Source organism: Balaenoptera physalus, assembly GCF_965194825.1.
Source record: "Balaenoptera physalus genome assembly, chromosome: 3".
Taxonomy (NCBI): domain Eukaryota; kingdom Metazoa; phylum Chordata; class Mammalia; order Artiodactyla; family Balaenopteridae; genus Balaenoptera; species Balaenoptera physalus.
In genome coordinates this window covers 103,915,310-103,933,081 of record NC_138890.1, presented here as the reverse complement: position 1 = coordinate 103,933,081, position 17,772 = coordinate 103,915,310, and the positions used below count along the sequence as shown (strand labels likewise).

The 17,772-nt window shown below is 35.0% G+C and overlaps 2 long non-coding RNA genes across 2 annotated transcripts in view; both read left to right on the top strand.

Moving 5' to 3' along the window:
- The window catches only part of LOC309659065, a 659,967-nt gene that overhangs the window by 524,742 nt on the left and 117,453 nt on the right, over nt 1-17,772 (top strand). The gene's annotated exons all lie outside the window — the stretch shown is intronic.
- LOC309659021 overlaps nt 1-17,772 on the top strand; it is a 226,238-nt gene that overhangs the window by 190,270 nt on the left and 18,196 nt on the right. The window lies entirely within an intron of this gene.

Below are 17,772 nucleotides of genomic sequence, written 5' to 3'. Positions count from 1 at the left end.
TTTGTGCTTATATTGTCTATAAATTTACAGTATGTTCATGAGTTACACCATGACACAAGAATGGCATTCTAAATTTGATATTAAATATTGTGTTTGATTTTAACCTCATAGTAATTAATTTGAAAAATTGCAATCAAAACATATTACTGTAACTGGAAGTTTAAAGTAAGCATTAGTGAAGATTTTACTGCATTTCATTATAAAATAAATGTTTTAATTGAAATGTTTTTAGGTCGTGACTTTAAACAGTTGCTTATTTTGTTGCCCTTTTCTTTCCTCATGAACTGGTTAATTCACTCTGATTTAATTCCCAGTCAATGTGATGTAATAGTTATTTACTGAGAGAGATTTATTACTGACGCTCAACTCTTACTAAGGAATCTTGCTTACTTATACATTACTCTTAGAAGGAACTGATTTCAGGGAAAACTAGAAAGTTAGTTTATGTTGGATGTTTCACTTTTGTCTAGCCATCCTTAGCTTTATTCGCTGAAAAAAGAAAAAGCAACAGATAAAATTTAACAAGAAATCACATTGGTTGTTTATCATACCATCACAACAGTATCGCTCAGTTTTCTTGAACTGTTAACTTATCTTTATAGAGAATCTATGCCTTGGGACCAAGGTTTGGTCTTTGCTCCCAGGTCTCAAGAAACAACTTTACAATTCAGGTATTTTTCTCTTGAAGTCATCACATCCTCTCTTCCCCATGTTCCGTTCTCTCCTCCTCCCCCTGTTTCTTTCTCTCCTTTCTACTCCTTTTTCCCTATCACTGCCAGATCTCTTGAAGTGTAATGAATAACATCCCCATGATTTCATTACAAACTTTGCTTTGGAGGCAGGGCCCAGGAAATTTCCGTAGAGCGCATCTGTTTCATTAATCCTGGAACTTTGTTGCATTTTATTTAAATTATATAACCAGTACCACTGTCTATGGAAGTCCTTGGTTTCTTTCTTTTATGGATGGCAGTATTTCCAGCAACAGCACCAACTGAAGAAACTAGAGCCAGCTATGTTTGTAGGTATAGAAATCCAGAGTATTCCATTGAAATTTGAATTTTTTTTCTTTTTACTCTTTTAACAACTGTATTCAGAGCACGACGGTGCTTCTTTTTACTTTTGTTTTTAGCTGCACAGCTGCTGAGTCTTTCTCATGCCTGGTCAGTCTTTCCTTGGAGTAAGAAATTGGTCTGAGACTATGTGTTTTTTTGAAAGCTTTGGCAGAGAATAAGAGTTGGAATCATAATTATTGGAGAAATCTAGGCTGACCTTTTGGACAAGTCAATTTACACCAATTTACACCACTACGACTATATTGCCGTAGTGCTCATACTTTCGTGTGCATCAGAATCATCTGGAAGAGCTTGCCCAGCCCCACCTCCAGAGTTTCTGATTCAGTAGCATGGAGGTGACGGAGAATTTGCATTTTCAACAAATTCCTATGGTTTGCTGATCTTGAGAACTACTGTTGTGTTAAGCCAGAGGATATTTTAAATCTTATGATTTTGAACCTTATAATATGGTGGATATCTCGTATCATTTTGGGCTTTTTAAAAAAGTATGATTTAATAGTTTGCCAAAGACTACATTATTTCATATAATAGGGACTGCATGCTGAATGTGTTTTGATTTCTTTTTACACAACTTTATTTATTTAGAGCAGTTTTAGGTTCACAGAAAAATTGATAGGAAGGTACAGAGATTTCCAAATACTCCCCGTCCCCACATACACACAGCCTTCCCCATTATCAACGTCCCCACCAAAGTGGCACATTTGTTACAATTGATGAACCTGTATTACACATCATAATCACCCAAACTCCAGAGTTTATATTAGGGTTCACTGTTGGTGTAGTAAATTCTATGGATTTGGACTAATGTATAATTATGTGTATCTACCACGATAGTATTGTACAGAAATCCCCTGTGTTTCACCAATCCATCCCTCCCCACCACTGGCAACCAGTGATCTTTTTGCTGTCTCCATAGTTTGTCTTTTTCCAGACTGTCATACAGGTGGAATCATATAACATGTAGCCTTTTCAGATTAGTGTCTTTTACTTAGTAATATGCTTTTAAGGTTCTAGCTCTTTTTTGTTTGTTTTAGCACTGAATAATATTCTGTTGTCTGGATATACCACAGTTTATCAATTCAACTACTAAAGGACACCTTGGTTGCTTACAAGTTTTGGCAATTATGAATAAAACTGCTGCAAACATCCATGTGTAGGTTTTTGTGTGGTCATAAGTTTTTAACTCCTTTGGGTAAATACCAAGGAGCAAGACTGCTGGATCATTTGGTAAGAGTTTTAGTTTTGTAAGAAACCACCAAACTGTCTACCAAAGTGGCTGCACCATTTTGCATTCCCACCAGCAATGAATGCAACTTCCTCTTGTTCCACATCCTTGTCAGTATTTAGTGTTTTCAGTGTTCATGATTTTGGCTGTTCTGACAGGTGTGTAGCGGTATCTTGGTTTTAATGTGCTTTTCCCTGATGGCTTATGATGTGAATCTGTTTATCTTCTTTGGTGAGTTGTCTGTTAAGGTCTTCAGCCCATTTTTAAATTTGGTTGTTTGTTTTCTTATTGTTGAATTTTAAGAGTTTTTTGTATATTTTAGATAACAGTCCTTTATCAGATGTGTCTTTTACAAATATTTTCTCTTAGTCTGTGGCTTGTCTTCTCATTCGCTTGATTGAATGTGTTGTTTGACTCGTGCAGTTTGTGCCTTAGGCTGATGTCACCAGATCCTAAGATTATTCTGCAAAGCTGTGTATTTTTACCAGATGTTACTTCTAGAGATCAAAATTATTTATAAGCCAGAGTGTCAGTGGTCTGACTAAAGATAAATTTCTTTTTATAACTCTACTTCAACAAAATGAAGATTTCTAATACCTTGACCCTCCTTTTTTTTTTTTTTCCTTAGAATTAAATTGTCCTGCCTTCATTTGCTCTACTATCCAATGAAGTCTACAGGTTATCACTTCAATCACTCTCTTGTCAATTACCTCCATTCCCATTTCTGTTTGCTTTTCAAAATTCTACCTCTAAATCAATCCAGTGTTGGTATTTCCTTAGACTATACCAGGGAGGCTGGGTGCTGATGGGAGGAAATCACACTGAGTAACCACTGCAAATCCATGATCTCTACTTCAGGTAGATCCTCATTGCTGTCTGGTGGCTCTTCTTTCTTCAGTTGGCTCTCTTTTCTATTGACTATACCTACTTTGATACTCTTCTTCTTTCAAACTTTTTAGCCAACCACATCGGTATTTACACTCTGAAAATGGTTGTGATTCCTACTTTATGGAGAAAATGCTAGAAATTGGATAAAAATACGTCTTGCCACCAAATCCACCCCCACCCCCAAAAAGGGGCAAGAGCAAGATCCTCATTCCTAAAACAAATACCTCTTTCAATGCTCTGAATGTACCTGTACATAAGAACATCATTTCTTTTATTATTCCCCGTTCCAACTGTGTATTTATCTTTTCCTCTCCACTTCCTCCTTCAGTATCAGCATTAAAAACATGCTCAAATCTCTTCCTGTTTTTCCACGTTTCCCGCTAGAGACCAACTTCTCTCACCTTTCTCTGGTATGCTTACTGAACAATATACATTTTCTCACTGTTGCTGTCCCTAATCTATTCACTTCTCAGTTTATGGCTCACAACTCTTATTTACAAATTAGTATTCTCTTCCCTTAGCTTCTACACTCTGACCTCTTTTCTTCACTCTTCATTCTTCACATACTCTTCTGGCTTCACAAAGTGCGGTGATCTAATCTACACACAGTCTTTGTTACACCTGCAAATGTAGCGTCCACTGTGGTCTCCCTCCTGAGTACAAACCCATATAATCCAGCTGCCAGCTGGAGATCCCCTCCTGGAAGGCCTACACTCACCTGAAACTCAGTACTACTTCCATCAAACTTATCACCTTCTTCCTTGAAATGTGCTTCTAATCATGTGGACTTCTAATTTAACAAAAAAGCAGGCTGATACACTACATAATAGTCTGCTTGGACTCAGCATATCTCAGAGCGCCTCATTACTACTGTGTGACTTGATGTATGTCACACCACTGAATCTCTGTTTCTTTTCTATAAAATTAGAATGACCAAGTGACAATACATACATTATAGGAGCAAAGTGAGATACGTATGCTATAACATATGTGAAATGCTTCAACTAAAATACATAGTGCTATACAAGAATAATAATGATAATCTTATTGTCATTTATCCAAAAGGTTAAAAATTAAATAGATGATAGTTGATCAGTCATCTCTCACTAGAATATTATTTGCCCCAACAAAGGGGCACATTTATTTATCTTTTTATATTCTTATTTAAATGCTCCTTTTTATGGATCTTAGCATTTTTTCAAAAGTCTGATTCTTCTGGGCTTTCATATATTTCATGTGTTTATTAAATGACAAATCCCTTTTTCCATATTTATCCTTTAAGTATCTTTTTGTTTCTTTTTTATTTTGGGGTGACAGGTGGGCTTATATGCCACTTCGGCAGTTTTCGCTTTTTCTTTTTTAACTTACTCTCTTCTTGTAAAAGTTAACTTAAACTTTTAGATATCTCCCTTCTCTTTCAAAGCAGTATTGTATATATCTCTTGTATTGTAAGAATTTTACTAGTTGTTCATTACTCTCAAGCCATCTTCTCTTTTACTAAATCATAAGGTCTTTTATGTGACCTTTTTGAAATTTGCTACTGTGTCAGGCTTCCCTCCTTGATTATCACAAACTCTAACAAAACCTGGCCACTTAATTTGAAATGTTATATCACTTTTAATCCACACATTAGTTTTTGTTGATCAGAATTTGGTGTGGAAGTAAGTACTTGGTTGCTTGATTTACCTTCTTTGAAAAGAAAAAGTACAAACTTTGAAAGATGCTGAGTTGAAACAAGAGATGGCTCACACTTTGGCTGTGATAAAAGTTGCATGTCACCATTGAGAGTGTCATTTTGGGCACATTTGGTGTTTCCATTTGTAATGGTATCATCAATTTTTTTTTTTTCTGCCATGCATTCACTCCCAGTTGAGTACATATAATCTACAGATTTTACTTTTTATGCAACTCTCTCAGAGTCATAGAGCTTTTTTACATAATAGAAATTAAGTTATCAGCAAAAAACAAGTAATTTATCATGTCACAATTAATCTCCTTTTAGCAAAGTATTTTGATTTCCACTCAGTACCAACTTAACACTGGTTTAGAAAGGAAGGATATGATAAAATTTCCTTGTCTACACTGCTTTTTTTTTTTTAATGGCTCTATAAGACTATTACTTTAAAATACTTAATGATTATTTCCTTTTTGCAAAGCAATACAAATTTATTGCAAAATATTTGAACATTACAGAAAGGAGTAATTTAAAAATAAAAACTTCTCAAATAATCTCATTTCTCAGAAAGAGTTTCCAATAGTATTTGATATACCACCCCCCGATTCATATCTATGTCCTACAAGTGTTATGTACAAAAAGCAATAGAATTATATATATATGTATACACACATACACATAAATACACACACACACACACACACACACACACACCTTGCTTGTTTCACTTACTAATATGTTGTGAATCTCTTCTGTTTCAATTGATACAGTTTTGCCTCACTTTTTAAGAGCTGCGTAATATACCAATGGGTGGATAAATCATATTTATCCGATCAGCATATTTTTAAAGATCATTTCCAATATTTTATTACTAAAGACAGGATCGTAATTAATGTCCTTGTACATATAATTTTACATGTTTATGTGAATATTTCTGTAGAACCAATTTCTGAAAAGGAATCAAGAAGGCACACATTGAAAATTTTGTTTGATATTGCTCAATTGCCTTTAGAGAAGATTATTCTATTTTACATGGTAACTAACAATATATAATATCTTCTATTTATTGCACCCTCATCAATTCTAAACATTATCACTGTGTGTGTGTGTGTGTCTCTCCTCAGATGAGGGCTCAATATACAGCTATCACTTGTTTATATCTTTATCTCTACCTCTAGACTGCAAACTCTACTGAGCCAGTGTCTCTTTCTTACTAATCCTTATATTCCTAAAGGGGCACCGGTTGTTTTCACATAGTACCAAGTTTCCTCAAATTTGTCTAATCATAAGAATTACAATTAAGGATGCAGGCCCCTGGTTTCAGCCTGGCTACTGCATCAGGATTCTGAGGAGTAGTAGAAAGGAGTTTTATCAGAAGGAAAGTTTGGAAATCACTAACATTTAAGTACTTAATAAAACTGTGTCAAATAAATAAACGAATGAGTCCATTTTTATTTCTTTGGAGTTTCCTCTTTGAGGACATTTAATCAAGCACATTTTTCTGTGGCTCTCCTGCTTTTTCTGTTCCTGATATCTCCATCAAAATACATTGAGCAGAAGGGTGTTGAACTCTGCAAAATTAATTGCTTTTATTAGCCAATTGACAAATGATATTCTAAGCATCCCTGTAAGTCTTAGAAAACAATGATTACTTTTGAGCAACATTTTCAAGCTGTTAGGTAGGAGTTTGAAGTAATGTGGAGGGCAGGGTTGGAAAACTGTAATTCAGTGTTCTGAGATATGTTTGTCACGGGTTGAGCTTCACCTGGAATGGCTTGGTGCAGCCACTATGGAGAACAGTGTGGAGGTTCCTTAAAAAACTAAAAATAGAGTTACCATATAATCCTGAAATCTCATTCCTGAGGATATACCCTGAGAAAACTACAATTCGAAAAGATACATGCACCCCAGTGTTCATCGCAGCACTATTCACAATAGCCAAGATATGGAAGCAACCTAAATGTCCATCGACAGATGAATGGATAAAGAAGATGTGGTGTATATATATATACACACACATACATACACACACATATGTATACATATATATATAAAGGAATATTACTCAGCCATAAAAAAAGTGAAATAATGCCATTCGCAGCAATATGGATGGACCTAGAGATTATCATACTAAGTGAAGTAAGCCAGACAGAGAAAGACAAATATCATATGATATTGCTTATATGTGGAATCTAAAAAAGAAGATACAAATGAACTTATTTACAAAACAGAAATAGACCCACAGACATAGAAAACATTTATGGTTACAAAAGGGGAAAGGTTGGGGGGAGGCAGGGATAAATCAGGAGGTTGAGATTAACATATACACACTCCTATATATAAAATAGATAACCAACAACGACCTACTGTCCAGCTCAGGGAACTATACTCAATATTTTGTAATAAACTATAAGAGGAAAGAATCTGAAAAAGATATAAATATATATAAAACTCAATCACTGTGCTGTACACTGGTGTAGGACTGTGGAAAGAGCCTGAGCCAGAAGACCCACTGGTCCTTGACCTGCAAATAACCTTGCTCTGTGACCTTTTGAAAACCTCTTCGTTTCAAGGGGCTCAGTTTATTCATCTGTAAAATAAAGGAGTTGAAGTAGCTGATCTCTGAGGTCCCTTAGCTCTAAACTTCATGATTCTCTGATTCTTGTTTTATCTGAGAATTTCATTTGTCTATGTGATTTCTTTCTTGCCTCTGAAATGATAATTGAGGGTTGATTATACGTATCCAGTCCAATTATTCATTGCTCATAAAGATTTTTATTATTATATGTGGGAGATTAAGATGTATGAAGGGCCTAAGATTGAAATCTCTACAAAGCCTAATGATAAAAATGCCATTATATACTAAAAATTTTCTTCTTTAGGATACTATACTGGTGTTTTCTGTTAAAAAAAATTTAAGAGCAGTGCTTAATATTTAGTGTGCTTCCATTCTCGGAGAGCTGAATTTTAAAAATATATGTATTAAACATGCTTTCATATAAATTATGATACATCATTATTGGAAGCACTGGGCCATGGCAAACGATCTATTACATCATGATTTACTATGCTGTATTATGTCAACTGATGGATTATAGCATGTCAAGTTTTGATATGTAAAAATTTTAAGATAATTGGAGAAGCAAAGCACAAAAATAGTTCATGTACTGTTTTAAATAAAAATCTCTTTTTTCCACTCTCCAAAGTAATTTTAGACATTTTAGAGGGTTCTGTATTTTGGCATAGTTGAGTGTCAGTGTATTACCTCTGTGAGTACGTAATATGCACAAGGAAAGTTATTAAGATTGGACATATGATTTAAATAGCTGATGACACCTTTTGAAGGATATAAGAATTAAAACATTTTATAAACCTTCACATTATATCTGTTTTTTTTTTTCTGATTTTTCAGTATTGTGTCAACCATGGTTTTATAAATATGAGCCCTGTTTTTTAAAGAATCAATATATTTTACCTGCTATTCTACTCAGCGGTTACTATCAGCATAAATTTGCTACCAAGGAAACAATAAAAATAATTCTTTGTTGGCCAGTGGACAAAGAAGATCAGTTTTACAGAAAAATTATCTGCACTTTTAATCTGGATAATGGCATAACTAAAACGATGCCAACTACAGATTTAAATAAGGTAAAAAACCCCACAAGTTTCCAGGATTAAAATGTGATCTTACAGCATTACAATTTCTAAAATGCCAAATATTTATAGTTTAGATACACTTCACTTGATAATATAGGTATTGTCTTTACTGAGTATAACAGACCTAACTTTTTATAATTAAAGGATAATAATGCAATAATATTGTTATGAAGTGAGTGGGATTTGGGTGTCAGAGCCAAGTTCAATTTTTTTTTTTTTTTTTAAACATCTTTATTGGAGTATAATTGCTTTACAATGGTGGGTTAGTTTCTGCTTTATAACAAAGTGAATAAGCTATATGTATACATATATCCCCACATCTCCTCCCTCTTGCATCTCCCTCCCACCCTCCCTATCCCACCCCTCTAGGTGGTCACAAAGCATCGAGCTGATCTCCCTGTGCTATGCAGCTGCTTCCCTCTAGCTATCAGCTTTACATTCGGTAGTATATATTAGTCCATGCCACTCTCTCACTTTGTCCCAGCTTACCCTTCCCCCTCCCTGTGTCCTCAAGTCCATTCTCTACATCTGCATCTTTATTCCTGTCCTGCCCCTAGGTTCTTCATAACCATTTTTTTGTTTGTTTTTTAGAATCCATATATATGTGTTAGCATACAGTATTTGTTTTTCTCTTTCTGACTTACTTCACTCTGTATGACAGACTCTAGGTCCATCCACCTGACTACAGATAACTCAATTTCATTTCTTTTTATGGCTGAGTAATATTCCATTTGGGCATATACCCTGAGAAAACCATAATTCAAAAAGAGTCATGTACCACAATGTTCATTGCAGCTCTATTTACAATAGCCAGGACATGGAAGCAACCTAAGTGTCCATCGACAGATGAATGGATAAAGATGTGGTTCATCTATACAGTGGAATATTACTCAGCCAAGTTCAATTCTTATCTCCACAATTTGCTAGCCATGTGGACTGGACAGCTACTTAAAGTCTTCAAACTGGTTTCCTTATGCGTAAAATGGGACAAATAATCCTCTACTTCTTAGGCATGTTGTATCATGTGAGACTACACATTAAATGTGCCTAACAGAATATGGCTGGCTCCTAAAAAGCCCTCAATAAGTATTAGCTTCTATTATTGTCTGATGTAGGCCTGTACAATAATTCATATTTACTGTCTGCTCTACAAAGAGTTTCTTTCTCATTTCTTATTTATTTTTTTACTGAAGTTCTGAAAACATTCAATTATTCAAAGTTTTTTTTCAGAAAACTATGTTCATCAATTAAATCCTTCATATTTTTAGAGACTGTAAATTCTCTCAGACCAATGTTTTCCTGATTTCATTTTGTTTGGGGAATCTAAGCTGTTTAGTCTCTTCTCCACAAAAGAAATTTTTCTATATGCTATCTATTTTCAGGAATTTCTATAGCTCATAGTAGAGCTGAGAAAGACAAAACACTAAAGTACACACAAAGAAAATACTGCTGTCAATCATCATGTGACAAATTATTATGGCTAGTAGTTTATTTGAGGCACTTCTTTGGAATTAAATGAGAACCCAGCTCATCCACATATGCCCCTTCTTGTACCTTTGCATGCTTAGAATTAAAGGCAGCAATGTATGTTTTTTCAAAGGCACGTACTGGATGCCTTCCATTTACTCCTCCTGATCTTCTTTCCATCCTTCTCCATCTTGATCTCTTCCCCAGGAGGTGATTCTGAATGGATTAGATTAATAAGGTTCTTTGCCCTCTGGCTTCCTATTGAATGTGGCATGTGGGGTTCAGCAGGGAGGTGAGGGAAGGGAGAAACTGAGGTTAGGTGTTTATTCCACCACAGTCTCTCCCTGCAGGTTTGTCTGAGGCTGTCTACATCCCTCCATCACAGGTTATACCTCCCTCCAGGTGGTCGTGCCCCACAGACCTCTTTCTGTCTCACCTGGTTCTGGTAACTGCCCTCTCCTGCTCTTCTGGGCCTAGAGGCGGGAGGAGGTACAGGTGTTTTTATATTGTTGTAGCCCCTGGTTACTGCACTAACCCTGTGACTTCCCTATATCCTTCTTACACTTTGTAAATCTCTCTATATTAGATTCCCCTCCAAATACTCGGTTTGAATTTGCCTTTTATTTCTTACTGTAGGACCTACACCCCATACAATACTCATTTGCATTTTTAATGTATCTTCATGTTACTGTTTAAATGGTAATTTCTTTGAGAACAAAAAGTATTTACTATTTTTAATTTGCCTCCTTTTATAGTCATAAAGTGGTGGATTTATAAGGGATGAAATAGTATATAGGTTAAATAATAGTGTTGGATTTGAGGTTTTGAGTTGGGATGGTGTAAGGATATGTGCTGGGCAAGGGCTGAGGAATTTCTGCATCTTTTACTCACACCCTATTGTAAGTCCAGGATGTGGCTTGCACAGGCAGGGTGTAGAGAGAAACTGGGTGTTTCCAGGGTCTCCCTGATGAGACGGGATTCCATTGGCTTCTGCTATTACCCCACTGTATTGTAGTAGCTAGAGAAGGAATGTGGACAGGGAGTGATGGCAGAGCTCTTTCAAATTTTCTTTTTTTATTCATATTTCATGGCATATAAGGTGATGACAACTATGTTTTTGAATTCTGCTTAATCCTCTTCCCTCAGAGCCCCTTTGGATACCATGACATCGAAGTATAGGTAAAAGATAAATGTTGGTGATTTACTAAGGTATTTCAGAACTATCTATTCCTTGGGTATAAAAAGAAATTGAGGTTACTATCTATAATCTAGTAAAATAATCTCTCTCTCTCTCGAGATATATACACACACACACACACACACACACACACACACACTTACTTGATGGTCATTTTCATAGGGAAAATAGTTTCTAAAAATGTCTGTATAATCAATAGAAAGTGCTTTTCAAATTTGCTATCATATTCAATGTCATTTACTAATGTTTATGCTTTTACTTACATTTTCACAAACTTTATATTTTTTCAAAAATATAAATATTTTGAAATGACAGTATATTGCAAGGTATTATCTCCACAGCATATCTGTATAGCTCACTTATCAACAATCCACAGAATTGCAAACTTAGATTAGTGAAGACCTGAAGGTAACAGAAATGTCCTTTTGTAGTCCTTAAATCTTTTTAATCCCTAAAGGTACACCTGTGAAAAAAATCTGGAGGTGGGATTATGAACGCATAAAATATATTGTTTTATCTAAACCTACCAAACTTGACTGAACTCACTCTATTCTTTGATTCTAAATATATGTTTGGAGTCAAGGAAACAGGACAGGAACAATATTTACTTCATTACAATCTTTTCCATGAAAATACTTAACCCTAGGTTTTTCAGCAACTGGGGTTTGAATTCAATAAAACTTTTAGGCAATATTTGAATAATTTTGTGAAGGTAATGTGATAAAAGAATCCTCTGTAAATATCTGATTAGAGTCAAACATTTAGATGAATGTGTCCCCAAGAGAAGTCTTACAGTTACTATAATTTTACAGAAGAACTTTGTTACATACATGTGATTATTTTAAGCTACACGTTTAGAAAAAAAATTTAAAGAGCTTTCTAAGGCAGGGCCAGTAAATGTTGAGTTGTTTTACCCACTGTACTTAGGAAATTGTATAGATTCTTGACTAGAGAGAATTAATGCTTTGTTTTCCTTAAAAGATGAGAGGACTAAAAATGTCCCATATCCTGTTAAGTGACCTATAAAAGCTACTTTAACCATTTTTATAGCTTTTTTGGTTCTCAAATTCATTTGAATATGGTTCTTTACTAACTAAAAATATTCAGATATTAACTTGAATTACATTTTACCAATTAACAATACTTTCAAGGGTAGAGGTTTCATTTTGTTCAAACATTAGTTTACCTGGAATCCTTTGGTTTTAAAAAATAAAAATATATACCATTAAATTGTGAAAAAAGGTACACATATAAGTAGCTGTGATTGGCCAATGATTAACATAACCTATGTAATATATTTATTTGAGTAACACCTTCAAATAACATATAGAATGAGTACTGCAGGGGACATTATATTAAAGTTGACTATTAGTAATAGTATGCAAGTATTTGGTGTAGTACATACACAAAAAGTCCTGTCCTATAACTCAAAAATAGTTTTACAGAGAGAAGAATACATGCAAAAATCTTTAAATATTTTGCTTTATGAATATTCATAGAGAGGTTTAATATCCAAAAAGATCTTTTTTTTCCCTTTGCATATAGACATAACGTAAGTTGCTAAATGTCTTAAAACCTGTAGCATGATTACCTTCCCTTATGGGAAGTCCCTGTAGCAAGTTTTTACTACCATACTGGCTCAAAATGTAATTCATACACTACCAAGATCTCTGAAAAATCATTGTTTATTTTTGTGTGACTAGGAGCATGAAATACCCTTCCTTCTAGGGGTTTTTGTCCCATAAATGTTAATGCACCCATGAAACTGATCTGATGCCTTTTAACTTTATTTTTAAAATCCAGTACTGAATCCCCAGATTATACTATCAGTACAATGTCATTGAAAAACAGCTCTGGGCAAAAATATGAAGTATGAAGCTTATTTCCTTCCCATTAGATTTATCTGTGCCATCCTGATAAACTTCCCATGCCTATCACAATAACCAAATAAATTGAAAAACTTGATGTCAAGTGAAAGTGAAGACTAAATCTCTGCAGAATATCACAGAAATTTATTTATTTCCCAAATACTCACTCAACACCAACTATGTATCAGACACTTTTTGAGGTGCTCAGTAATGATACAGTGAACAAAAATAACTCTTCATAGTCCTATGGTCTAATAAGGAAAAGACAGAGACATATTTTTTAAATAAAAATATTGTTTAGGTTAGGGAGAAAGGTAAAGCAGGAAAGAAAAATATGAAGTTTCAGCTTTTAACAGGGGGTGGTTGGAGAAGGAGGGTTGAAAAAGTGACACTCAAGCAAAGACCTGAAGGAGGAGAAGAAATGATCCTTTTGGCAGAAGAGAGAGGGGAAATCCATGTATCCAAGGATCCTGGCATGTTTGAGGAAGAGTGAGGAGAACAGAGGGGCTGGAGCACATAGAGTAAGTGTAACAATAGAAGGAGTAGACGTGACCAGAGGTTGGATCTTGTCAGTCCTGGCAGGCTGTGTATTCAGAGAGAGTTAGGAAGCAGAGGAATAATGAAATTTGAATTATACTATAAGAGGATCATTCCGGTTGCTGAGTTGAGAAAAGATGCAAGGCTGCAAGTGAACCAGGCTGGAGATGGTAGAGGGGATGAGAAATGGCTGGAAGTGAGATGATGTAGAAGTTTAATCTGCAGTTGTAGAGATTCCGAAGTACACGTTAGGAATAAAATGTCCTATTTTAAATGTGATGGAATCTGTAAGAGTATATATTTAAAAAAAGAAAAACTAAAACTTCTGTGAGTAGAAATATCCTTTTCACATGGATATATGATAGTCATGTTTATATGGCATTGCTCTATGATATGTCAGTGGTTCTGTTATAGATTGACTGAAATTAAAAGAAAAAAAGATAAAATGTTTATCTAAACTGATGAAGCTAAAGAATTAGCCAAGGAGTGTGATAGGTTAATAGTTTGGAACTTTATCCTTAAGCAGTGGGTAGAATGTTTCATTGGTATTCTATCCCTAGGAATGAGATGTGTTGTTTATAAAATCCAAAGAAAGAGAAATGTACTAAATTGGCCCTGTTGAATAGATGGCCACTAGATCAAAATTTAACTGGTTGAACCAATAACATTCAGTGATCAAGAAAGTTGTATGCAAAGTGCTAGTAAGAGAAGGAGGAGGAAAAGGAGAAAACAGGGAATTAATGTTCGTTAAATGTTTACTGTATTCTAGAAACTATGCTGTGTGTTTTTCTTACATTGCCTCATTTAAATTTCAAAACATTATGGAAAGTGGAATTAAGAGAGAAATAATTAGGGAAAAGCACTGAGGGTAGTGCAGCAGGGAGGCATGGAAAGGGAAATAGTCCACGTGCCCAAGAAACTGGAGGAGGGATGCAGAATGGGAAGAAATAATTAATGCTTTTATATTGAAGTTGCTGAAGAATTTTAAGTAGTATTGTGACTGTTGTATTTGCATAGATGGTTTTGGTAACCATGTGAAGGCTGGGATTACTGGGAGCTAAGGCTGGAGACAAAGGACTAGTTATGAGTACGTGGAATCAAAAAATGTAGTATGTGACTATGACCAGGAGTAAGGCATGTTTGTTTTAAGGTTCTCTTCTGCCATCCAAATAGACACACAGCTTGATTACACAATTCAGGAGAGTGGTCTAAATGAAAGACAGAGATTTGGGCCTGATCCCTATAGAAGCCTTGGACATAGATGAGATCATGGGAGCTGATGGAAATGGATAGAGTTAGGACAAAGGACAACAGCCAGCACTGAGAGAAAGAAGGAAGAAGAGTTCATGAAAAAAACTATGGAAGATCAATGGAAAATTTGGGGAAAAACAAGACAGTAGCATGGGAGCCCTAGGGAAAGAAAGTTTAAGGAAAAAGGAAGGAGTTAAATAAAAGTGAAAGAATGTAGTCAGAGAAGGTAAGAACCTGCTTAGAACATTCAGCAGCAGGATTTTCTTGTGCTCTGGATAAAAACAACATCAGACCAGCAATTGGGGCAAAAGTCCAATTGAATTAGCTTAAGGAATGCATTAGGAGTTGAGGAATTAGAGAGCAGAAACGTAAAGCTCTCTGTATTACCTCTAATAGGTATAATAATGATCCCCAAAGATGTCTACATCCTATTCTCCAGCACCTGTATGTTACTTTACATTGCAGATGTGATTAAATTACTAATTTTGCAATGGGGAGATTATCTTGAATTATCTGGGTGGGTCCAATGTAACCACATGGTCTTTTTAAGAAAGGAAGGCAGAACAGTCAGAGAAGGAGATGTAGTGATGGAAGCAGAAGTCGGAGGGATGCGGTTGATGGCTTTAATGATGGAAAGAGACTGAAAGTTAAGGAATATGCGAAGGCTCTAGAAGCTGTAAAAACACAGGAAATGAATCCCCAGAGACTCTAGAAGAAAGACAGTTGGGCCAACACCTGAATTTTAGACAGGTTGAAACCCATTTTGGACTTCTGACCTCTAGAACTTTAAGATAATAAATTAGTGTTGCGTTTTAGCCACCAGGTTTGCAGTAATTTGTTATAAGAGCAGTAGAAAACTAATATATTACCCTTGGCTGTGAAAGAGGAGAAATACAAAGAGAGATAAGAGCACAGGGGTTTTGTGTGTGTGTGTGTGTGTGTGTGTGTGTGTGTGTGTGTGTGTAAAATCATCATCAAGGATTCTTGAGACCACCCTCGTGAAAATTCTGTAATATGGTAGGATGGTAGCTTTGGGACTTGTTTATTGGAAGATTTTACTTGTATGCAATTATATAAATGATAATCACTCTTGTGATAATTTTACTCGGTTCCTCTCATATAGGTTTGCAAGGACTGAAGAAGCAGAGTTGACAGCTGTACTTTTGGATACCTTGATATTTGTGTACTTGTGTTGCCACATTTTTATATTCCTCTACAGTCATTTTATTTTATGTATGCAAATTCTGTTCCCGTGCTATTTTTATGCATTTTAAAGAAATCTCTGCTCAGAGTGTTATTCATAATAATAGTGTGTTCCATTTTTGTTTTTTTAAAACTAGTGGAAAATAAGTTCCTGCAATATAATGAGGACCCATGACACTATTCGAACTTTCAAAATGAAATGAAAGTCCTTTGATTTTAACTTTCTGTTGGTCGTCATAGTCATCCCTGACTCATTTCCCAGCATAAGCATCAGAGCAGTAACATGTAAAACTTCTCAATGTCTGCCAAAATGACATAATACCTGAAAAGAAATGGCCTAGTTTAAAGAAAAGTTCAAGTGTTTGCAATCAAAGTAATCAATACAAGGTGATTAGATATTAATAATGGAACAGAATTCTCAGTGTTCTCCTACTTGCTCATTACTTCAGATTTTTCTCATTATTATAAACTACAAACCATAATTATGATTTATAAATATTTTAGATCAAATGAAATAATATTTGCCTCTAATAGTTATATACAAATCATTCTTTGCTAACTCAATACATACCTTAATCCTCAGACCATTGAAGCTAAAGGTTAGTAACACATACATTCACTCTGTCCTCATATAAATACAAGTCAAACTTATCCTAAAAAGATTAAAATACAGATGTTAAGGCACAAGGTTAACCAGGTCTTCTGCTTGTAGCTGCTGTGTTTGGAGTTGTCCAAGATGACTTGAAGTATGTTCAAAACAGTTTCCTCTGACACTCCTATGTAATTGTATTTTAAAATCAAACAGGATTATTTTTCTCTAAACAACACTTTCCTCTGTGCAGTATGTTCCCCTGTGATTTCTTTCCTCTATGCAGTTGCCTATGCTGATCGTTCCATGTGCACTTCTCTCTTCCTCCATCTTCATCTATCTCAAAGCCTAACTGTAATTCAACTTTTTTTCCTGATGTTTTGCTTGATTTTAAGGGAAAAAATGCACCTCCACCTCCTTTTGGGATGTAACATTATAACTCTTTGTGAACTGATCATCCCTTCATTAGGATAGAGAGAATGCTTCTAGATGGAAGGAATGATTCATCTTCTGATCAGCTGCATCCATGGTGCTCATAGTGGGGGCTTTCAACAGAGCAGAGCATCTGTAATGACTAAGTGAAGATTGAGGTTCTGCTCTCCTCTCTTAGTAGGTTGCTATATTAAAAAAAAATCATTAGCTCTCTTCAAATAATTATTCTTATGGATTTTTCTCTTGATTAGTAATGATCTTTAGTCCTTCTTCAGAGTAGCATTGTTTAAAAAAAGAAACTCTTCATGAGAAATGTCTAAAAACGGAGAAAACAGATTTCAAATCATAGCTACTCAGCTTTACTTAAAAATACCCAGATAAGCTTCCTAATGCATCCCTTTATGATCACGACTCACCTTTTCCTTTATATGAGTTTCATGCTTCAGTGGAATTATTTGGTTTTACTGGAGTTCTTTTAATTTACACTTAAAGTATAAATTTTATATAAAAATCTAAAATAATGCTATCATGATATTTTTGTTCACATCTCATATCTCTGATAAAATACAATAAATAGCATATTTGGCAATTAATATCAGTCAGGCTCTCTGTACGAACTCATTGGATCTTTACAACTGCTTTATGGTTTACATACAACTATAATCCACACTTAATAGATGAAGGAAGTAAGGCAGTGTTTAAGTAACAT